This window comes from Mus pahari, chromosome 13 (genome assembly GCF_900095145.1).
Source record: "Mus pahari chromosome 13, PAHARI_EIJ_v1.1, whole genome shotgun sequence".
Classification (NCBI taxonomy): domain Eukaryota; kingdom Metazoa; phylum Chordata; class Mammalia; order Rodentia; family Muridae; genus Mus; species Mus pahari.
Genome location: NC_034602.1, coordinates 9,666,503 through 9,690,341, shown reverse-complemented (window position 1 = coordinate 9,690,341; position 23,839 = coordinate 9,666,503). Strand labels below are relative to the sequence as shown.

The 23,839-nt window shown below is 48.2% G+C and overlaps 1 long non-coding RNA gene and 1 pseudogene across 1 annotated transcript in view; one reads left to right on the top strand and one right to left on the bottom strand.

Moving 5' to 3' along the window:
- The window catches only part of LOC115065207, a 54,006-nt gene that overhangs the window by 24,825 nt on the left and 5,342 nt on the right, over positions 1-23,839 (top strand). The gene's annotated exons all lie outside the window — the stretch shown is intronic.
- LOC110330961 lies at positions 13,015-13,877 on the bottom strand (annotated as a pseudogene).

Below are 23,839 nucleotides of genomic sequence, written 5' to 3'. Positions count from 1 at the left end.
AATAATAATAATAATAATAATAATAATAATAATAATAATAATAATAATAATAAAATCACTGAAGGCTCAAAAAAAGACACTTTCCCTGGGTGCTTCTAGGTTGTGTCACACTGACAGTTAACACTGTCACAGGAACTAATTGCTTTTGTTATTTTTTTTGGTACTTGGATTTAGACACAAGGTCACAAAGCATGCTGGGTTCATAGTCTACCACTGAGCTATACACATGCTAGGCAAGCACTCTGCCAACTGAGCAATGGACCCAGCTCAGAACTTACTTTTATTGCTGCCTTGTATTTCATCTAATGTCTACGTTACAATTAATTAGAATATCCAAGTCTTCATTTTAAGGCAGGTTTTCTGGTTTAATAGAGACGGACAGGAAACCCTCAATAAGCATAGAGAGAGAGAGCGTTTTGAGAACTTTCACTGTTAGGAATTCACAGATGTAGAGGGTATGTTGAAATCTTAGGAGCCTTAGGGCTCTGGTGGAACTGTGTCCAATTCTTTATGAGAAGGAGCGTGGTGGCTTCCCTGACTCTGTGGCAGGCTCAGTGCTGAGCATCCCCCCTCTTTACCTGGTGCTTACAGCAGTTCTCCTAGGTATTATTACTCCTGCGGAGGAGTGAGGAAACTGAGGCTTCATGAGATTAAATGACTTTTCCCAACAGATACATAGAAATAGAATGAATTACAAATTTTTTAAAAAGTCAAATAAGTTAGTGGATAAGCCAGGTGACTATGAGCACACAAACCAGAAGCTAAAAACCATGTGTGTGGGAATGCATGTGTGCTGCATGTATGTGTGCATGTGTGTGTACGTGCATGCACAAGTGAGAGAGAGAGAGAGAGAGTGTGTGTGTGTGTGTGTGTGTGTGTGTGTGTGTATGTATGTGTGTGTTCCATATTTTACAGTGCAAAAGCATGCTCTAGCTGAGATGTAGCTGTGTGGCACAACACCTTCGAGTATGGGGAGGCCTGTGTTCCATCTCCACTGCTGTGAAAAAACACCAACTAGAAAACAAGAAAACCAAACAGACCCTGCCCACAGTTCTGTTTGGGATTAATTATACACACTTAAAATTCCTACACTATTAAATGTATTTTTTAATTTAAAATGATTTGAGAAGTGGTTTAGATCGCCAACGGTCATGTCTGAGGACTGGGTTTGGCCTCCTTGGTTTCTTCTCTCTCCTGGCTCCAATCAGATTAGATCATCCGTCCGGTCCCTGCTCAGAGCTTACCTTCTCTGAGCATGTGCACACCCAGCCTTGTGAGATCAGACATCTGCCTGGAGTGTCAGCTCTTTGCTTAGCAAGGCTTGTTGGGTTTGACCATTTTCACATTTATGCTCATAAAAATGACAGAAGCACTTATTATTCCACATAAATAAAGACATCACCACCTTGTTGTCATGGAGACAGGCCCCTCCCCACCTCCAGCCCGAGTGTCTGGTTTTGGTGGCTCGGCATAGCCATCTTCAGAAAGCTCAACCTCAAAGAGGTGGAATGGGGCCGTTGGCATTCCAAAGCTGGAGACAGCTTTTCTGAGATGCTGTCAGGGGGCTAACAGCCTTGCTTTGCCCACTGTGTCATTATAGATGCTGATTCGGTGCTTGTAATTCAGTTATTCAAAGTAAAATTAACAGCAGCGCCAACCAAGCAGAGGCTGATCTTACTCTCCCCTTAGCAGAGCAAAACCAATAATGGGGCTGCACCATTTTGGAGACCCAACGAGTATTTCTTCCTCCTCTTCCTTCTCCTTTCACTTTGTTTTTATTTGATAGATTTTATGTATTGCCCTCATCTGCTTCTAAGATAGTTGCCTACAAGTGTCTACATCCTGACCAGCAAGATGGGAGAAGAAAGGTGCTCCTCCCTAAAACCTCCTACTGGTCCTTGAACTCATCAACCCTGGTCTTGACATTGGGCTGCACTTCAGGAAGAGGTTAAGGATGAGGACCCCAGGGTAAGGACCGCTGGGCCTGCCTCTGTCACCTGTAAAGTAGTGAACCTTAAGCCGATTGTTCGCTTACTCTATGCCTTGGTTTCATTAACCACAAATGGGGTGGTTGTGTTAATAATAGTCCTTCCCCCCCCCAAGAGCTGCTATGAGTTTTATCTGAGCAAGTACACAGGCAGTAAAAAGAATAATATCTGACACAAGGTAGGCATTGAGTAGACACTGACTAGGAGAATTATCATGGATGCTTTATGGCTAAGAGTAATGGGGGTAACATGGAGTTGGTGGTGGGAATGGTGACAGACCAGTCTGATCTGGCAAAATTTTCAACTAAGTTTCCCTCTTACAGGCTGTGTCAAGTTGATAATAAAAATTAATCAGGACACTTCTCACCTGTGCTAATATAGGAATCCTGTCCTTCTCCCCCATGCTCCAGTGAGAACTTCTAACCCATTCTCTGTTGGAACCCCTCACCTGTTTCCCTGTAGGAACCCCTCACCTGTTTCCCTGTAGGAACCTCTCACTGTGCTTCAGGAAGCAAACCCTGCTAACTCACTTGTCCACTGAGCTGGACATGGGTGGCACTGTTTCCTTGCTCTGGATGCTGCCCTGTCTGGGGTAAATAGACGCTTCTATACCTCCTCTGGAAAAGTGAACCTAACCCTGGAGTTCCAGAAGAGAGAAGAAGAAAGTTGACATCCTGTTTCATGGCAACCAGCCATCTCAGTGCAAAGTACCCCAAATTATATACCCAGCCCTTTCCTTACTGAGCTCCAGGATCTTATATCCAACTCTAGTAGGCTGAGCTGCCTAGGTGTCTGATGGTCAGCCCGAAACACAGCATGCTGGGAATATACACCTCTCACTCCCAGTGTGCTTCCTGCTTGTCCCCAGAGCTGCACCTCCCTTGGTCTCTTCATTTCAGTCAGTGCTCAGACCAAGCTATAGAGTTGTCCTTCATTTCTTCACATGCTTGATTGAGGGTAAAGCTTTGAGCTTCTATTTCCTGATGTTTATATTTCACTGATCCTAAGACAGATTTCCCCTATATAATAGTAGTTTAATTAGTTAATTTCCTTACTGAAAGTGGGTTGTCCTAGGTGTCCTTCACCAGCATCATAATTCAGGCTACCATCTTTGACCCTCACTATAGCTGTGGCTGGATGACTTCTTATTCCACAGGGTCAGGGATCTCTTTCTCCACAATGAGCTGTAAGATGTCATCAGCTTCCCATTGTATTCATAACTTCCTACTCTTTCCCGTGGAATATGCATCCCTATATGATCTGGGCTTCTTATTCCCCGATCTTCCTCCAGACTCCTCTGTCATCTGTTGTGTTCCAGCCAAGTTCTGGAGCCTTCTTAACCATATTCAGAACATATCAAGCATATTCCTACCACAGGGCCTTTGCAAATCTCTTCTTTCGGTCATCTCTTCCCTGTATTCAGACTTTTGTTCAAATATGACCTCCTAGAGATTTCACCAACTATGTTTACTTATTTTTTGTTTTCCTTCTCTCTTCCCCTTTTCCTCCTCATCTTCCTTGTCCTCTTTTGCTATTTTGAAACAGATTCTTACTGTGTGGCCCTGCTGGGCCTGGATCTGGCTTTGAACTTATAGATAATGTGAGTCATTCTCAACCCATTTGTTTGCTTTATCTGAAATCATATGGCTTGTGTGGTTGCTGTTCTTCATTCTACCCCTACCACCACCTCTATGGTGTCAATTCATTGAGAGGATGGCCCTTGCCTAGGTCACCCAGCTTCTAACAGATAGCATGTGCTCAGTGTATGCTTGTTGAGTCTGAATGAATGAATGAATGAATGAATGAATTGAAGTGGAAATTTTGAGTTTCTTTTGTGTTGTGTGATGTTTTTCTTATGAGAGTATATTTTGCTGAACCAGACACGTGAGAGGATGTTTTGCTGAGAAGCTGCCTGGAAAAAGGGCATGTGACATGTTGCTGGAGTAGATACTTGAGAGGACACATGTTTGGATAGGGTACAAGTATAACCCAACAGGCAGTGGATGATGCTGTGTGGCATCGGTTCGCTTTGCCTTCTTTGTTAATTATTGTTTGTCATGACTTTGTAGAGAGAAATGTACCAAAAAACTTCTTGTGATATTCCAGCAGCCCCTTGCCACTTCCTCAGACTTTGGGCCAATTGTCAGAGCCTTGTGGTTTCTACTGGACCAAACTGCCATTGCTGGTATTTGCAAGTGGATCAAGCTACTGCTGCGGATCCCTGTGAACTGAACTGCTGATATCCTTACAATAAAGATTGGAATCGCCCCAAGACAATTTCTAAGCAGGTCCGCCTTCCCTGGTGGGAGGTGGACTAGAAAGGAGGTTGAAGCATTTAAGAACCCTGACTAAAGTAGGCTTTGAAAACTATAAGCTTACAATGAGTGAATGAACATTTGAAGGAATCATGAGAAGGCTGGAGAATCCCCCCCCAGGGCAGCTCTGCACTCTTGCTTTCTGCCCTCTGCAGGAAGAAGAGACCATTGTCTCCACCGCCTGCTGGGTGGGAGGGAGTACAGAAGACTCCTGGGTTGTTTGAATTTCACTCTGAGGTCAGCTTAATGACTTATCTATTTGTTCTTACCCCACCTCATTCCATAAAGGATTAGATGTGGATCACAGTGCATTAGTGAAACACAAAGACAGAATATCATTAGGTGAGGGAAAGGGCCAATCAGGATAGATTGCCCAGAATTCAAAGTCACCTATGCCTGACATGTTTGCTTGACACTCAGTTTGCAGGCAGCCCAAAGTAGAAGGCACAAAACTTCCTGTGAAACTGGATGATATCACAAGAAGGAGAGTGGGACTGTGGCAGTGGGCAGTTACTGTGTCCCTCCAGACGACTGGGTTGTGAACCCAGTCTTATGGTACAGAAAGTGGGGGAGGAGTCAGAAGGAAGAGAGAGGGTCTGGAGGACTCGCTTTGGGAATCTAATGCCAAGTGGCTATATTTCCTATTGTGTCCTGTTCTTCACACTGGACCAGTTGATGACAGTCCCCCTCACCTTTGTCCTATGGGAGCTCTGTCATACTCTCCACTTACCAGGTCAGTTGGAGACACTCTGGCTGTTTGGTTTTGTTTGGTTTTCATGTGTCTGACCTAATCTGCTGAGGTCCCCACTCAACTCCAGTTGACTCATCACTTGTGAACATGGCAGGCAGTGAGAGCCCAGTTCATATTCTGGCCTTTTACACACAGACAGCCATTGTTCCAGGAGTGGAGTTACTCACCAGAGCCTGCTGAGGTGGCATATCTGGAAAGGTGGATTTGGCTGTCAGCCATCGGGTGGCTGTGCCAGCTTTGTTTCCTGGACTCTGGCTTATTTTAGCTGCCCCTCCCGACCAGGGATGCCACACCAAATAAGGATCCCACCCCTTAAAAAGCCAGTCACCTCTTTCCAGCAAGGAGGGAGAGCCCAGCTGTTGGAATACTCTGTATTTCTACCTCATAGAAATCTCAAGATGTTAATAAAACAGAGAGAAGTGCTGGGGGGGGGGGGGGGGAGGTTCCCGCCATGGCAACAACATGGCTCCCAGGTACCTTAAGATCAATTTAAAATGAAAGAAAATGGAAGCAGCCTAAAGCCCACCAGTGAGAAAACAGATAAACCACATTCACCCATAGGGAGGAATATTCAAAGGGTAAACTCAGTGCGAACACGAGCTACCACAATGCGCCCCTGGTGGGTCTAAAACGCATCATCAGTACAAAGAGCCAGCTGCCAAAGGGTTCATTCATATGAGGTTCTAAACACTGCAATGTCAGAACAGCAGCTGCCTGGGCCCGGTGTGTCTCGGTGTGTCTCGAGGGGGAGGAGAGACTTTGTAGGGCGATGAGGATAATCTGTCCTGCTGTGAACAGTGGTCACACAGCTGTGGAACTGCTCCCCAAATGTTCCAGACTGCCCACATGTGTTCTTGCAGATTTGACCTCCAAGAAGTTTTAAAAGATAGAGTGAAGAAATCGTTGTTGATCCTAGGTGTTTGTCCTGACACGCCTGCTTCATTAGGCTTGAAATGTTGGTCGGTCTCAGTTCTTGTATAAATCTATCTGGAGATAAAAAAAAAAAAAAAAAAAAAAAAAGTCTTTTAATGTCACTTAAGTAAATTTGTAGAAGCCGCAAACCCAGTACAAGCTCACAGATCTCTCAAAGGGAAGGTGATTTGCTGCACTTCAGCATCTCTCCCATTGCTTCCGTTTTCTCTAAAGCATCTTCCACTCCTTTCTGGAAGTCCCCAAAAAGGCAACACATGGACTCACAAGATGTTCTGTAACCACCACTGTGATTTTGCTCATCTTTCCAGGTGCCCCCCGCCTGTTGTCCGTATTGTCCAAGCTGTCAAAGACTTCTTTCTCCTGTCTCTTCCCAGAAGTGTGTATTATAGGCAGGGAGGGAGAGGCAGAGAGAGAGAGAGAGAGAGAGAGAGAGAGAGAGAGAGAGAGAGAGAGAGAGAATGAATCAATCATTCTCAGGTCCAGGCATGGAGGCTTTGGGATGCCCTTCTTTCTTGTACCTTGGAGTGGTTCCTGGGACCTGTGAAAAGGCTTGGCTTCCTGTTAGGAAGGTTTGGTCAGCAGATCGCTCTCTCGTCAGCATTGCCTGGTACAGTGTTGTTTTCAAGGATCTCTGGAGATTATGTCACTGGAAAGATGAAGAGATGTTTATTTGGAGAGTTTCTCATATTAGACTAAGCACAAGGTCAAAGCTTTGGGAATCCATGGTGTTGACTGGATTCTCACTGGTACAGGGTGTCCTTCCAGTGCCTAGCCCCAGTGGTAGTGGGTACCCTGTGACCTATGTGCTTCCCAACAACATGACAGTCAAGGAAATCCCCTCACGTTTTTGACAGGGTCTAGTTTGTTGTATTGTTTCCTGGGAGTGGCCTTGCTTATCTCTTTGAAGATTTTAGAGGTCAGTGCCAATGTCATGGTCTCCCAGGTTATTCTCAAGCCTTTTGGGATAAGGAGTTCTGATGCATGAATAGGATCTATTTTTCTGAATCTTCCTTTGGGCCCTCTCTTAGAGTCCTGGGTGGTGGGAATGTTTGGAAAGCAAGGGGACAGGACAAATGGAGAGATATCACACAGCCCATGCTCAGCTAGAATGTGATGATGTCACATGATGTCAGCTGAGTATGACAAGCATGGAATCCCAGCGCTTGGGAGCCAGAGGCAGAATCAAGAATTCGGGGTCATCCTCAGTTACACAGTGAGTTTGAAGCCAGCTTGGGCTACATGTCTCAAAACAGAACAAAATACCGCCCCCCCACCAACAATAAACCACCACCAGCCCCTGACCATGTTTTAGGAATACCATGATTATAGACTGGGCAAAACTAAAAGAAAAGACAAAAATCAAAAGACTTTAGGGGGGCAAGGTGGGTTAGAGATATGGCTCAACAGTTAAGAGCAATTACTGCTCTTGTACAGGGCCAAGGTTCAGTTCCCAGTACCTGCTTGGCAGCTCACAACCATCTGTAACTGCAGATCCAGGGAATCCAATGCCCTCTTCTGGCCTCCATGAGGACCAGGTATGCATGTAGTACACAAACATACATGAAGGCAAAACACTCAGACACATAACATTGCGGGGGAAATTAAGGATATTTTCAGGGCTAGAAAGGCAGTGAGGGATTAAGAGCACTTGTTGCTCTTCGAGAGGATCCAGGTTCAATTCTCAGCAGCCACATGATGGCTCACAGCTATCTGTAACTCCAGATCCATGGAATTCAGTGTCCCCTTCTAGCTTCTGCTGGTACCAGACATGCACGTAGTATACAAGCAAAACATCTATGCACACTCTTTTTTTTTTTTTTTAGATTTATTTATTTATTATATGTAAGTACACTGTAGCTGTCTTCAGACACTCCAGAAGAGGGAGTCAGATCTTGTTACAGATGGTTGTGAGCCACCATGTGGTTGCTGGGATTTGAACTCTGGACCTTCAGAAGAGCAGTCAGGTGCTCTTACCCACTGAGCCATCTCACCAGCCCCTATGCACACTCTTATTCCTGCTTCTCACCCTTGCCTCTTGCCTCCTTGCTCCCCATTCTCTCTCCCCCTCTCTCCACGTGCTCATGGTCACCCTCTATTTCTCTCCTCTCTCGTTCTCTGCCTCTACCACTCTCTTAACTCCCCTCCCCATGCCCTGAATAAACTCTGTTCTGTACTATAAAAAAAAAAAAAAATCTATGCACATAAAACAATAGGAGTAAAACACTTCAAAACCATGTTTTCTCTGTTTTGCCGTAAAATTCCCACAAGAAAACAAATGGCAACTCACTTTCAGTGATGTTCAGAACACTCCGAGGGGCTGATGGGTAGCAGTCCCCGAGTAACACGGCTGGGCTGGCCGCCAGGAAAGAAACAGCGACCAGGGAGCTGCAGAGGGAAGCGCCGCCCTGCCCAGATCTGACTGGGGCTGTAGAGAGTGTGGTGGCACAGAGAGTGGTAGAAGCAACAGTATGGTGTCACTTTTTGGTCCATACAGGGGTTATTAAGGGACACTGGTGGAGCATTGCCTCTTTTCTTTCCTTAATTCTAAATATTCATCAATGCACTCAAGAAATCTGCAATACATCTTAATGTATTAAATAAAGATCCTATACAAAGCCCAGAGCCCTGAACACTTAAGGGGGCTTTAGCATCTCTCCGTGCCAAGCTTGCTCTTTAGTCTCCAAAAGTGGCTTCCCTTGGCTTAATCCCTTGGTACATCGTGACGTCATCCCCTTGGGCTCTTCAAAGCTGACACGGCACCAGGAAGCCCGCTCTAGGGCTGATGTCCTACAGCCAAGCAGAGCCCTTCCCAGAATGAGAACAAGTACCTACCTCCAGAAGCTGAAAACTGGCATCTTTCAAAAATGGTCATTTTCCAGACTCAGCTGCCACAATCTCTCCCTGACCCCACCTTTCCATTTCGGGGCGAAACCACTGGCAGCTAGCTTCAGCTGCCTGTGTGTGGAGTTTCAGAAACTAGCTGTAACCCTGCAAGGCAAATGACAGACCATGTGACTGAGGCCTCCGTTGCCTCATAAGAAGCACAATGACGATTTATTTCATACAATATTTTTTAGGACTAAATGTGTTACCATGCAAGCACTATACAGAGTTTAGCACACAATGCTGTTCTCTTATCTCTCCTGTCTTTAGCAACAGCAGCTTGGCTCTGATTCTGGAGGCAGCAGGTACTCATTCGCTCATTTGAAAAGGATACCTTTCCCAAAGATGATTTATATTTCTTGAGTCTATCCAGATCAGGAGCTAGAGCCGGGCTAGGTTGCAGGAACAGGGATGTGGTTGTAAGGGCCAATAATTTGAAGCCTTTGATAGGGTAGTAGGAAAACCAGAGCCAACTCAGAAAGATCAGGAGACATTCAAACAACAGCTGATAAAGGCCCAAAGGAGGAGGAAATGATAAAGATGTCGGGAGATGGATGCTATGCACATACTGTCCAACTGCAGATCTATTCACATAGTAATTAGATCGACTGAAACATAACTGTCATGGGCATAGCACTTAAAACCCACAATGCACCTCACTTACCCCTGTCAGTACCCAGTTTCAGCCTTGACATTTAAGGCCCATTGCTGAGAGAGTCACATACAGCATCCAGTTTTCATCTGGGGACAACTGGAGCTCTGGGTCACAGTGCCACCTTTTCTGCTCTGGCCACCACGCAGCATACAGTTCCTGCTGGGCTCCTCTGCCCTTGGCTGTGCCAGCCCAGGAGAAGCTGCAGGCAGAGGACCCTTGAGCTGTGCATCGGTCGGCGAGGAGAGCCTCTGGAGGTGTGGCTAAGGTAACACAGTGCTTGACTTCTTCATAAGAAATGCTCTCTTGAGTCAAGGGGCTATTGAAAATGAAGCCCGGGAGCAGAGAATGGGGAGTGACAGGCTCAGAGAGAAATCAGCTGCTGCTTCACTGACTTTGCTCCTAACTAGTGTTGGGGAGAACTAGATCTTTATCCGGCATGGCAGGTGACCCTGCTACGGGACAATATAGCCACTACCAGGTGAGGAGCCCCCACCCTCCTTCTGCAACGTGACCATGAAAGCTTCATCTTTGTTCTGACTCAGTGTAAACATCTGCAGTGTCTTCCCATCTGAGACACAATGATGCCATCCTCATTGCTGACCATCCCCAATGCTCTCTGAACATGACTGGTGTATGGCAGGGATGGACACTATTAAGCTCTGCAGAGGTTTGCAGCCCCTGCTCCTTGGACACCCCCAGTGGAAAGAATAGGAAACTAAATGCAGTGTCTGTGATAGAAAGCAGTTCTTTATCCCAGGCAGAGTTGGGGCCTCACAGGTCTACTACACTCCTTGCTCAGGACCTCTCTGCACAGGGCACAGCCCTTGCTGGGACATTGAATTCCAAGCAGAGCTGAGAAGACCCAAGGATGTGAGCAAGGAGATGTATGTGTAGCCTGGAACCGGCCTGGAGAAATGAGGAGCGGGGCTGGAGCGCCACCTGCCATTCCTAAGAGCGGGGTGAGGCTAAAGGATCTCGTCAAGTGACAAACCTCTATCACTGTCCCCAGGAGACAGTGCCATGAGAGATGGCCTGGTAGGGCAGGAAAGGAAGCAGGGAGGCAAGGAATGTTCTCAGGCTGAGGGCTCTACACAGAGTGACCGAGTCTGCTGTCTGTCCACCGCGAGAGCCTTCTCCATGGGTCTCAGGTCAGGCTGTCCTGAGACAGAGGAGGTGAGCTGCCTTGGAAGGAGCTCTTGCGAGTGTGAGACCAAGGCCATCAGAGTTGTGTGAAAGAAAAAAAAGCCTCCGTATAGCCAGCCTCTAGAGTAAGATGCTGGCGCTGTGCACATGAATGGGTGCAGTTCCACAGCAGAGAACACAGCTCGGTGAAGAGGTGAACCCCACCTTCCACCTCTCTCCTCTGCGAGGCCAGAACTGTGCAGTGCACAAGCTGTACAGCTGTCGGCTTGACCAGAGTTTTACTGAGACTATCTGAAGTCGCAGCTTTTCTTAATCCTCTTTTAGATATTTATTTTATTCTAGGTGTCTGAGTGTTTTGCCTGCATATATGAATATGCCTTATTATCGGTGTGCTTGGTGCCCACAGAGGCCAGAAGAGGGGATTGGATCTCCTGGAACTGGAGTTATTGATGATTGTAAACCACTGCGTGGGTGCTGGGAACTGAACGCAGGACCTCTGCAAGAGCGACAAAGGCTCTTAACCACTGAGCCGTCTCTCCAGCTCCTGCTGCTTTTCTCGAATGGAGACAATATAGCCTAAGAAGACAATGTTGTCTTTCCTTCTGATTCCAACCCTAGAGTCAGTTGTTCTGGTTGTCAGTGGCTAGACACTCACAAGGAGAGCACAAGCCCTGGTGGGGATCACATCTGGTGCCACGTGGGAAGGGGACATTGCCACAGCTTTGGGAATGAGGAAGAAGGCAGAGGTAGCATCCTGATGTATGGGGGAGACTCCTTTACCTAAACGTGGAAGTGCTGTTCAAGACATGTGAGGGAAGGGCCCGGCATTCCCTATGCACCTGTCACACTTTCTGGGAGAGTCCTAATGCTTGGCAGTCTGGGAGTGGCAGCCAGGCAGCTCTCAGGGCCCCAGTGCTTCCCTTTACTAACCCCCACCCTCTACTTCTCCGATGCCCTGGGCTGATGGTTCTGCTTGTCCGGCTACTAGCCAGGACTTGCTCAAGCAGGAAAACGCACAAGCTCCAAAGACAAGTTCTCTAGCTGCCTGGCCTGGCCGCAGGCCAACACATGGAGGAGTGAGCATGAGAGCATGCATGCATGCATGTGTGAAGACATGCACACATGTAAGGGGTCAGTGGAGTGAGTCCCTGTGGAAAGAGTCCTTCTTGTGGGTGTTTTCGTCCATGTGTTATATCTTGAAAGTCTGGAGAGCATGTTCCCCTGCCAGTCACCTCATGGAATTACCACCCACTACCTTCCCTTTCGCTGGAAGTTCACAAGAGCAGAGTTTTTATTGAAGGAACAAAGGGCTTGCATTTAATGACGGTTCCAGCTGTGTGATCTGAGGGCTCAGCAGTCACGGAGGACTCCCTTGCTTTTAAGTGTCCTGAATGTCCCCTCCATTATGCCCTGGCCCATCCTTCAGAAGCTCAGCCCCTCTGCTTCTCAGCGGCTCCAGTCCACCCTTGCTGTGGTATGGTGTGAGCAGACACTGATGGTGGAGTCTTTTCTGCCCTTTTCTGAAGGAATGGAGGAAGAGTGGATGGGACGGGAGGGGAAATGGGAAGGGACTGGGAGGGGGACGCTGGTCAGTATATAATTTAATATATGAAAGAAAAAATGAGTTTAAATATATAAAGAAAATATATAAAATAAGTTATTAAATGAAAGCATAAATGTCAAAAAACAAAGGAAGGAAGGAAGGAAGGAAGGAAGGAAGGAAGGAAGGAAGGAAGGAAGGAAGGAAGGAAGGGAAAGAGGGAGGGAGGGTGGGAGGGAGGGAGGGAGGGAGGAAATGCTTCCATAGGTTGGATTACAGTTGGGGGGACAGCGATCTGGATGTAAAGTGAATCAATAAGTAAATTACTGGAAAAGCCTGTAGGGCATTTTCTCAGTGATGGATGGGGAAGGGCCCAGTCCACAGTGAGTGGTGCCATCCCTGGGCTGATGGTCCTGGATTCTGTAAGAACACAGGCTGAGCAAGCCACGATGAGCAAGCTAGCAAGCATCACCTTCTTTTTTTTTTTTTTTTTGTCTTGGGAACTTTAATATCTGTGAGAGTCCTTTGAGTAATGCCCCTTCCCTGCCAGTCTGCCCCTTGTCAGTCTGTGGCCAGCAGGCTCCATAGCACAACTCCCATGCCACCCTGTGGTGAAACCTATTCTGTCCCCAAAGCCAGCAGCATCAGAGGCCAGGGCCATCAGGGTAGAGTGCAGGTATGTGTCTCGTCAGGAGCCACCTGGCTGGGGACAGTTCCCACACAGATGTTGGTCCTGTCTGGGTGACCCTGCAGTGCCCCCACAAGATGCTACGCATTGGGCCAGAGGGATAGGAACCATGGCACCCAGTGGTTCTATCTTCAGGCCTGGTCAGAGCTCTTTGAAGGTCCCAGTGCTCAGCTGTGGGCCCAGTCACGCCTCGTGGGCAGTCTCTGGGAAGAAAAGCTCTCGGCATCGCTGTACAGTGTCCTGAGGGGAGAGACCACGCTGTGGCCGACAGTCTGGGGTTCCGCATAGATCTCAAAGTCATTCCCACCAGGACTGGTCTCATTTCCAAAGAAGTGGATGATGTCGAAGCTGTCTTCATCCAGGCTGTGCAGACAGTAGCGCTTATCCCAGCCCTCGGGGAAGACATCGAAGCTTATCATGCCTCCTCGGGAGAACCGCAGCCTCTTGCCAGCGAACTCCATCTTCAAGGCTTCCACGAACTTCTCCCGGATCTTCTCCTTCTTGTCCAGTTCCGAAAACTCGATGGGCTCCTTCAGGGTGCAGCTGCGGCCAATGGCCAAAGGGCGAGACGTTCAGCATGCCATTCCGGAACTCAATGAAGGGCCCACGCTTCTTGGGCAGCCTGAGCAGGGCCATGTAGCTAAGGCAGAAGTTGATCAAGTCCTGCAGGAGCTCCTCCCCCAGGTGGTTCTGGATCGTCTGTTTGGAGAGTAGCCGTCCGTGTTTGTACTGCACTGACCCGTTCTCAGCAAACACATAATCAAACTACTCAATGACTTTGTCCCCCTCTCCCAGCTGCTCGGCGATCTTAGAGTAGTCAGATCCACCCCCCACACCGATCTGTACCCTGCTCCGCAGCTTCTGCAGGAAGGCCGATACCTCAGGGTCAATTTTCTGGTGAGCTGGCGTGAGGGTCCCATCCACGTCAAACAGACAGAGGATACGCTCTTTCCTGCGGGCGCCCTCGACCGCGACTGCCATGGCTGTAGCTCTGCGCACCAAGCGCTGTTGCTGCAGCCACCGCCAGGGTCGCGTGCACAGGATTTCCCCTTCCTTAGTTACTCTCCCACTGGCTCTTCGCGCCATCCAGCTGCTCGTTGCTGTGCATCTCCTCAGGTGTGCTAGGGTCACCACCTTTGAAGTGTCCTTGGAATGCTCCCCAGCCCAACCTGCCACATAAACTCAAGCAAGTCTAAACCTCTGAGCATCACTCTCCACTGTAAACATCCCTAGAGCAGACCGTGCCTCAAGGGAAGTTCTGGGAAGTACTTAGCAGTGGGATCTGGCATGGCTCTACCTAGTGAGTGCTACTGATGGTGTAAAGATGATTGCCTTCATCCTGTGTGTAGACAAGACCTCTCCAGAATGCTAGGACCCTTGAGGTCAGGCACTAGCTACAGTGCTTATCTAGAGGGGCATAGATGTGCACCAGGAAATTTGGGCTAGAGAGAAGCCGGTGACCCTGCCCTGGTACTATAGCAGCAAAAGGCTAGGCTAGCCAGATTCCTCACTGAGTTCTCTCCTTATCCACTTCAGAGTGGGGCAGCCAATGGGAAACCATGCTAGAGGTCCCCTCTCTAAATGCAAAGCTGTGGGAGGAGGGTGGTAGAAAGAAGGCTGGAAGCTATTCCACAAGGGAGGGCAGTGGACAGAGCCAGTCAGGGCACAGGCTGACTCTGGCCAGCAAGCCTGCTGACTTGAATACAACCCAGCCTAAGTCTGCCTTACTAGAGCCTCAGATGTCCCCGGACTGACTCCCTGAAGTGAGAAGTTAAGGGTTCTTTGGAAAGTCAGTTAGGTGGTGTTTTGCTGGAGCAAACGTGTGAAGGAGCGTTTCATTAAAATGGACACAGATGTGAAAGGCTAAGGCAGACTTATGAAGGAACATTTCACTGAAGCAGACACAGGAGAGAGGATGCTCTGCTAAAGCAAGCACGTGAAAGGACACACGATGAAGGACTCTTTGCTAACAACACGCATGTGTTGGCCCACCTTACATTGTGTAGTTGAGCTGCATTTGCTGGGATTCGGTAGAGAGAAAGGCGCCCCAAAACTTCTGTTGGTGTGTACTGCAGCTTCTTGCTGCTTCAAAGGACCAATTGGATACACGTGCTGAGGTAAGACCCATGGAGGACATGAGCTGTTTGGAGGGTACAAAGAGGACTCCACAGAGTGACTGGAGACAGCTTGGTTTGCTGGTACAGCTGGCTGTGTGACGACTGTGGGTCTCACATCTTCGCTGAGCTTCACTTCCCTCAGAGAGGCACAGCTGAGGATGTCTCCCGGTGTCCCTCCTGGTCCCTCCTGCTGACTCCTGCTGAGGCCGAGGCCTGGCTGCTGCTGCTGGGTCACGTCACCACTGTTGCTAACCTGACTCTATGGAACTAGACTGCTGGTGTATCCATGAGGTGTTTGCGTGCAGGTCGAACTGCCACTGCCTGTTAACCTGTGAACCGAACTGCCGGTTTCTAAATGGGAGTTGCTCCAAGGAACCTTTCTAAGCAGGTCCACTTCCTCTGTATCCTTTCTTTTCCACTACGTCTGGTGGGTGATGGGCTACGAGAGAGGTTAAAGTGTTTAAGAATCATCATTAAAAATAAGGTTAAAAAAAAAAAAGTTATAGCTCCCAGCTTAAAACCCTTGCTTGACCCTCTTGCCACCACCAGGGAGAATGGAGCCAACTGTGAGGGCTGCTCTCTAGGGAGGGAAGTCACAGCCTTACCTGCAGCTACTGTCCAGCAAGGGCCTCCAGTGGTGGGGGCTCCTAGGGAGGGTGCCCTCAGCATGTTTGGGTCCTAGGAAGACAGGATGAGGCCCAGAAGGCGTATGTTCTGGGTGCGGCTGAGATGCTTTAGGGAGAGGGAAGCTACACCTTGAGCTGCCTCTACGGATGAGTCGGTGAGGCAGGAGGATTGCCATGATAGACACACACAGACACTGTGCAAGGGACCAGGGGAATGAAAAAGATGAAGCCAGAAACATGACATTGGGTCAGACGGTGGACAGTCTGACAAGGTGGAGATCTGACAAGGCCCAGTTCAGTGAAGGCAGAGGCTACAGTGTGTGCCGCGTCCCTCCGGACATTTGGGGAGTGTGGCTACTGCACACGGATGGTGTTTGTTTCATTCCTGTGCCAGGAATGAAACATTACAGTCAACAGGCAAGCACTCTGCCACTGAACCACACCCTCGTCCTCCGAGAGGGAACTGTAAGGTTGATTTTTGCTGTAGACGGAGGACTGGGAGCGGGGAGGACTGGGAGCGGGGAGGACTGGGAGCGGGGAGGATTAGGGGTGGAGAGGAGTCGAGCACGGCAGGAGGAAGGATAAAGAAAGCTGCACCTAGAAGCAGACAGAGCTCTGGGAGCCGGAGGATCTTCCCACAGGAACACACCGACCTTGGAAAGACGAATAATGGAGTTTGCGGGAAAGACATTAGTTTATTCAAGTTTGCTGTGTGGGGTGGGTGGGAAGAAGGACCCAGGTAGTTTGTGTTGGGAAACAGGGTAGTGGAGGACAAGAAAAATTGTCTCCAACACCTGGAGTCAAGTGTGAGCGGTTCAAGTTCCTGCCGTGCGCTAATCAGAATTTCAAAGGCATCTTTAGATCACAAATGCAGTATGGGCTGTTTATCACTATCTAGGTCACATTTATTAAAACACAGAAACCTGAGCTCTCTTTAATCCATGAGATGAAAGCAGGTTCCAGACAGCAGCAAGAATACAAAGGAATATTTTGTCAGTGTGACCTCAAAATCACAGGGTTTTAGAAAGAGTGTAGCCGATTCCCAGGACAGATTTACAAAGGAGATCTAACCACCTCTCCCTACCTGTGTGTGACACCTGAATTAGCCAGTATGGCTCTACTCCATCGACAGGAGGAAGTAACCCTTTGGGGAATAGAAGTGCTTACTAGATATGAACATCAGTTCAGTAAGTTAGACAACGTCTTCTTGGAAGCCATTGCTGTATATTAGCTCTGGAAATGAACATTTTCAAGTTTAATGCCTGTTAAGTCACATGTTTATCTCCAGAAGTCTGTCTCCAGAACACAGGTGTTGCCCGTAGCCTGCCCGCCTCACAGTGGGTCCTTTCTCGTCAGTTTTCTCTCACAGGCTTCCCAGTAATCTTCACTTCTCTGAAGAAAAATGAATTCTGCTCGAACAGAGCATGAAAGTGCATTCACGGTAGCTTGGGTTAGCCATAACACCCTGTCCTGGCAGGGGGCCCTACAAGCACTCCTTGTCTTCATGTCCAAAATTCAAACTAGACAGGTGGCCTGAAAGGCTGGTGGTTGAGGGTTCTGCTTTTCACCACTGCTCTGGTCAGGATATGCTGTGGCCTCAGGGAATATACAAACAACCATGGTTCCCAGACACTAGGGTCTACAGTGTCACTTCAGGGCCCCACAGAGAATGGGAATCGTTAGGGGAGTTTGGGAGGGGCCCTGGGTGGAGTGCAGGAGTTGGAAACGCGCCAGCCAGCTCTGTGGGTGGTGACTCACTGGGAAACAATGCAGAGAGCGATGAGCAGAGACCTGGCCGAGAGTGGAGAGTGGCATGAGGAGGGCGAGCTGTCTCTGGCACCCTGTACAGCTGAAGCAATGAGGTGACTCAGTCAGCCTTTTGCCCAGGCTGCACTGTGCTCTCTGATCTTTGGCCTATACTCTGAGCCTGTGGGGGCTGGGAGAGGCTCTGATGGAAGGCCTTTGCCTCCCACTCTCCTACCCACCCCTTCAACCACAGTAGAGGGAGCCAAGGAAATCAACAGATATCTTGAGGGGTCCTGCTGACCACAAACATGACGAGCTGTGCTTGTGGTTTAGAATAGCATCCCAGCTGAGAGGATGCATGTAATCCCAAGTATGCAGAAGTTTGTCTGTGGTTCAATGTGGGACAGATTACAGTCTGCCATGTGTTTCTAGGAAACACTGATATGGGTTCCCTGGGATTATTATTAGACCAAAGATGCCACAGGAAGAGCAGCTCAGCAGGGCCTGTGGCTTCAGATCCATTTCCGTGGGCTCAGCTCCAGGGAATCCAGACTGTGGTAGCCTGTACCAGGAGAAGCCTGGTTGCTCCCTCCTGTGCACTCTGAGGATCCCCAAGCAAGGTCTGGGCTCAGTGCACTCTTCCAGAGAGCTGAGTGGTTCCAGCTAAATCACGATGCCTATTTTAATATTATTAAGAAGTCTCATTGCTAGGCAGGAGGCAGGGGAAACACCACCATTCGGAAGCTGGCCTCATCCATCATGCAGGATCCCAGGTCAGCCAGGGCTGCATAGGAAAGTCCTGCCATTAAAAAAAGAAAGCAAGAAAAATCACCTTGACAACAAATTACTAAATATTACCATTTGTTAGAGGAGTAGGAACAAGGGCAAGGGGATGTGTTTCATATTTATCTTTACAAATAATTTTGAATTTTAGGCCTTGTGGACATACTATATGTGTGTATCATACACACACACACACACACACACACACACACACACATTTAAAAAAAAAAAAGAGCTTAGATTCCTTTAACAGGAACTTCCAGTCACCTGACATGCAGTTCATGCAAATCACAGGCTCTGTCAGGCGTGTTTCAATCATCCTGGTCTTTAGCATTGGGCAGTTTCTCCCCAAAGGCCAATGACACTCCTCTCTCTCTCTCTCTCTCTCTCTCTCTCTCTCTCTCTCTCTCTCTCTCTTCCACACACATACACACACACACACACACACACACACACACACACACACACACACACACGACTCTTCGCTCCAGTTTCCAGTGATCTCATGACCTGTAGGCGAGGTAGAGTGGAATGAGATGTCTCCTGCATTTCAATCCTTGAAAGGGATGGGAATGAGGCCAGAGGGCCCTTGTGGAATGGAGCCATCTGCAAGAGTCACTAAGGCCCCTGAGCCTCTGGGACTGCCCCTCACTGTAGCCAAAGGCCACCAATGGGTCCGCACACCACCAGAGCTAAGAAGCAGAAGAACGGCACCCACAGTTCTTCAACAGTCAGCTTTTCTGCAGCACCCAAGTAAATGGAAACTGAAGGCGGTGTTAAAGCTGGCCTCACGAGTCTACGTTCCAGTGTTTGATTTATTCTCAAACTCAGTTTGTTGTAATTTTGATAAGAGTTTCATTTAACTAAAATTATTTAGGCTCGTCGTATATCAATGGATATCAACAGCTTTTAAGAACTGTCAAGGCTCTGACCCTCTGTGAGTTTTGTACTGTTACAGCGCACTGGCTCGAAGCTGACCTTTCTCCTGTGAACTGCCTCCTGGAGACGGCTGCTGTCAGATGCCTGTTGTCTTCCCTCAGGTCCTCCCAGCCATGGCAGCAGTTGCTTCAGGCTGGCGTTCATTGTCAGAGCTCTAACCCCAGGGCCAGCTTCAGGACGGTTCTCACATTTAAAGTTGTATGGAGCCTGCCCAGACTTTTGTTCCACAGCCCTGGAGGCCTTTGACCTTGTACAAGGCTCTCTGCCTGACTGGGTGACCACAAGGGGACACCTTCTGGGATGACCGAGGGGAGAAAAGGACACCTTGCACCAACCCCTCCCAGCCCGTTCTCACTTGTCCTCACGCCATTTCCAGAGGCCACTGGGGGAGAAGGGACGTTTCTTCAACTGTGTCCCTACCAGATGGGCACAGTTTACAGCTGGAGAGGCGGGTGGGCAGTTGTTTCCTTTATAAGAGGAGCAGCATGAATATGATTTTCCACACTCTGACTCATGGCACTGTTGGTGTGGCCTGGACTTCGGCATGTGGTTCTCTCTTGCTGACTTGGAGATGGGGCTGGGGAGGCTGCTTTGATCTAGTAACATAATTTCTTCCATGACTGGGTTTTACCCATAAGGACACTCACTTTCTTCTCCCGTCTGGGGACACAGTGGGGTGATCTTTCACAGCATCCTCCTGCCTGAGGATTCATCTGGCTATAATTGAAGTTGTCTGGACTGAGCTGCCCTGTGAGGTGGTGCATTTTGCTGTGCAGAGCCAACTGAAAAGGTTTACGGGTATTCTAGACAGCACCCCCTGACTGTCTTTTTAGTGCCACCCAACTTTTAGGGACGTTTGTCTGGGGAAGTGACTCAGCTGATTCTCCCTAGTCATTAGTTTCCTTGGTTTTCACTTCCTGTTTTCCATCTTGACTGGGCTCCATTCACACCAAGGCGGCAAAGCCTCACCCCTCCCAGGCCTCACTCCTGTGCCCAGTGTACAGCAGGCAGCAGGCGAGCACATGCCAGTTAGATGGGAAGTTAGGCCATCGCCCAGCGTTGGGCCCCGGATCCCTCTGTGATTTGGAATACTGTAAGACAAAGGAGATCAAACTCAGAGCTCCATTCCAAGCCAACTAAGGATTCAAAAGATGTTAGCTGCTCAAGCCGTCAATTAACAACTATAAATAAGAACATGAATGCTTTCCTGTTTAACAATGCAATAACACAGATGTCTACAGAGTGAAAAGTAAAAGTTCCCCCCACTGCCCCTCTTTCCCTGCCTTGTCCTTCCCAGGGGAGGGGGAGCTTAGCACCTGGTGAGTACAGCTGTGTGAACCCAGCAGTGTTTGGTCATCAAGAAGCCACCGGGGCGGGGCGTGGTGGCCCTGGGAGGGTTTTGTTTTTGTTGTGGTTGTTGTTGTTGTTGTTTTGTTTTTGCCTGGTGAGGTTATAGCCACCCCACTGAGTACGTACATTCTGTGATGCTTATACAATGATGAGCTGCTCTAACAATTTCTTTTCAGAATGTGTTTATATGGTGAAGCAGCCCATGACTATATAACCTAAGAGCAAACACCCAAGTGCATGCTACAAGTCTATCTCCTACCCAAATCCGAAGTTCTGCTTCGTTAGCCCTTCTGCCATGATGTCTGCCTTGGGAGGGAGAGTTCTGAACCAATGTTCTTATCTCTACACACCAGGCATGCGCATGCACTGCCTCATATACATAATATGAACGTAAATACAAGTGCATATGTTTTTAAATATGTGTTGCCGTGGAAAAGAGTCTCCTATGCTTTTGAACTAGCTACGTAGCTAATTCTAACTATAAGCTTCTGATTCCCCTCACCTCCACTTCATGAATCCCTGGGTCACAGGTGTGCACCACTATACACACTACATGTGGTATTGGGTAACAGGTGTGCACCACTATACACACTACATGTGGTATTGGGTAACAGGTGTGCACCACTATACACACTACATGTGGTATTGGGGACTGAACAGAAACTATGGCCCCAGAAGACCCCAGGAACCATCAGGGACTTTGGAGGAAGGAAGAACTGAACTCAAGGCCATGCCCCATTCTCTTGTCTTCTGAGCCCCTGCAGACTTTAGTGGATTCCAAGGAGTACCTCACCTAGAAGCTATGGCAGAGGGATATAAAGAATGGGTCTGGGAAGGAGGGGGTAAGGCTACGTGGAACTGATTCATCATTCCCTGTGACCCTGTGATTTCAGAGGCAGGAAGGAAAGCAGAAGCCTGAGCTTGGTTACCCCAAGTGAGTCCCTGGGTCCCCACCTGTACCCCAAGTTTCCTACTGGCAACGGGCTTAGGTGGAATGAATTTGGGAATGGACCGAGCTTGGCAAAGAGGCTAAACAAAATCTCCAGAGGCAGTCTCTAAATTGTTTCCAGTTCTATTTTTTTTGGATGACCTGAGACAGCCCTTGATTAACATTCCCAACCCTGCCTCACAAGGGGTAAAGGTAACTCTGGTATATACAGCAGAGCCAGCAACATAGCTATAAAGAAATCAAGCCTCCAGCACAAGCTTGGCCTTGTTCTTCTGAGGTGGGGGGTCTCAGTTCTCTGTACAGTCAGGAAGACATGCTTTTCTCAGGGTGATAGTAAGCAAAATTTATTTAGTCCACAAAAGAGAATGGATCAATCGAGTATAATGGGCGTTTGTTAACAGCTAGTAGAGCTAGTGGTTCTAATGTGTGAACTGTGAGGTTTATGGATAGATTTGCTATCAAATACGTATGCACACATTCTGTCAAGCTCAGGGTTCATTTTATCTAGGTGTCTACTTGGCAAATAAAACATTTTTTTCAAGGAAATTGTCCAGTATTCTACCAAGTTAAACCTAATTCATTGTACGAGATCTAAAGCATGATGTCATCACTTGCTGGAATCAAATGAAATCTGTGAATTTATTAAGAGATGGGGACGTAGTTTAGGCCATAGAAAACAACTGATAGTAATTTAAGCTCTGGTATCAGATTCTGTGGGTTCAAATCCTGGATTTTACTGGTTATGGGATCATGAATGCAAAAATAGAGGTGCTGTGGCCTAGGCCATGGCCTGTTGTAAGGATTCAGGACTAAATGTAATGCTTGCAGAAGTCTTAGACCTTCCTGCATGTGTATGGCACAATCCTCAGGATTGCACTCCTCAGTCTCTCATTAGGTGTACACTGAGAATCCACTTCAGGTTCCGTGGGAACATAGAGTTAGGTGGTCAGAGTCCACAGGCCCTCATGAACTGAGGAGAAAACAGTGGCTGGCAATCCAGACAGACAAGAGGGAGCCAGAATGAGAAGAGGGCCAAGAGAAGGCCACAGATGAAGGATAGCAGACTCAGCACAGCTGAGAGATCTATAGGTTTGTTCTTGGGGGCTCTGTGGAACAGTGTTTCTGAACTGTGTTCCATTGATCACTGGTCACACAAAATGCTTTAAGGATCCATGCCAAACAGCTACAGAAAATGTGTACCCTGAACCCTCTTGGGAAGACTCACAGTGTGAACTCACAACATGTACCATAATTCCTAAGAGTCTAAAAAGTCCTGCTGTTGAAAAACAAACACTAATTCTTGACCGCGGCTCTCAGACTCTGCCCCATCATGCCTTCCAAAAGGAATACTTGGTAAATCAGTATCTAGCAGCAATGAATAACTTTGGAGAAGGGCGGGAGGAATCTTCATGTCAGCACAGATGCTGCAGATGGGCACTGTGGCTGTAGCAGCCTGGTGAGAACCCTGGGAGAGGGGCTGAGCTGCATCAGTGCAAGCATTCTTGTGTGGGGCAGGTGCCAATATCTAGAGACACCTTGAAAAGGGTTGCAAATTCTGAGGAAGAAGTGACTGGTGGCCTAGACAAAGATTATTGGTTTTTTGTTGATGTTGGTTTTTTCTTTTTGTTTTGTTTTTTAAAAGAATCCTTGGAGCACACTGCTTTCCCTTTTTCCCTTGCTAGAAGGATCTCTGCAAGAAAACCTTCCTGGCTGGGCTTGTCCTCCTAGAAACCAGCTCAGCCAGCCAGGAAGGCTGCACACTGGCACTGGAGAGCCTGCCAAGTGAAGCATGTATTCTTTGACTTTGGCTACTGGAATCTCTCAGTCCGTCCGTCAGTCTCTCTTTCTGTCTCTGCCTGTCTGTCTCTGTTTCTCTTTCCCTCTCTCCCTTCCCCCTTTCTTGACCTCCCTCCCACTCCCTTGCCCCTCTTCCCCCCCTCTCTGACCCTCTCTCCTTATTTGGAGCAGCTATAGAAGCAGCTGACTGAAGCTGCAGACTGGACACCATGCCTCACATCCCTATTCCTTCTGATTGACCCTGAAACCAACCCAAGGTGACAGTTTGCACCCACATCTCATAGTTTCTGAATGTTTCCTACTCCTAGCTAACCAGCCAAATCAGGGCATAGCCTTCTGCCTCTAGGGTAGAAACACACTGGCCTAGAACTAGTAGGAAATTGGTGAAAACCTGCTTGGAAGGGCTGACATGTGAATGGACACATGATTGCACCATCTGCCATTAAGTATGCAGAAGATGCCTTTTGTACCTGGCATTGTCTCCTGTGCACACAATAAGAAAACCTCTGTATCCTCCATTGCTGGTGGGATTGCAACCTGGTACAACCACTCTGGAAATCAGTCTGGCGGTTCCTCAGAAAATTGGACATAGTACTACCGGAGGATCCAGCAATACCTCTTCTGGGCATATACCCA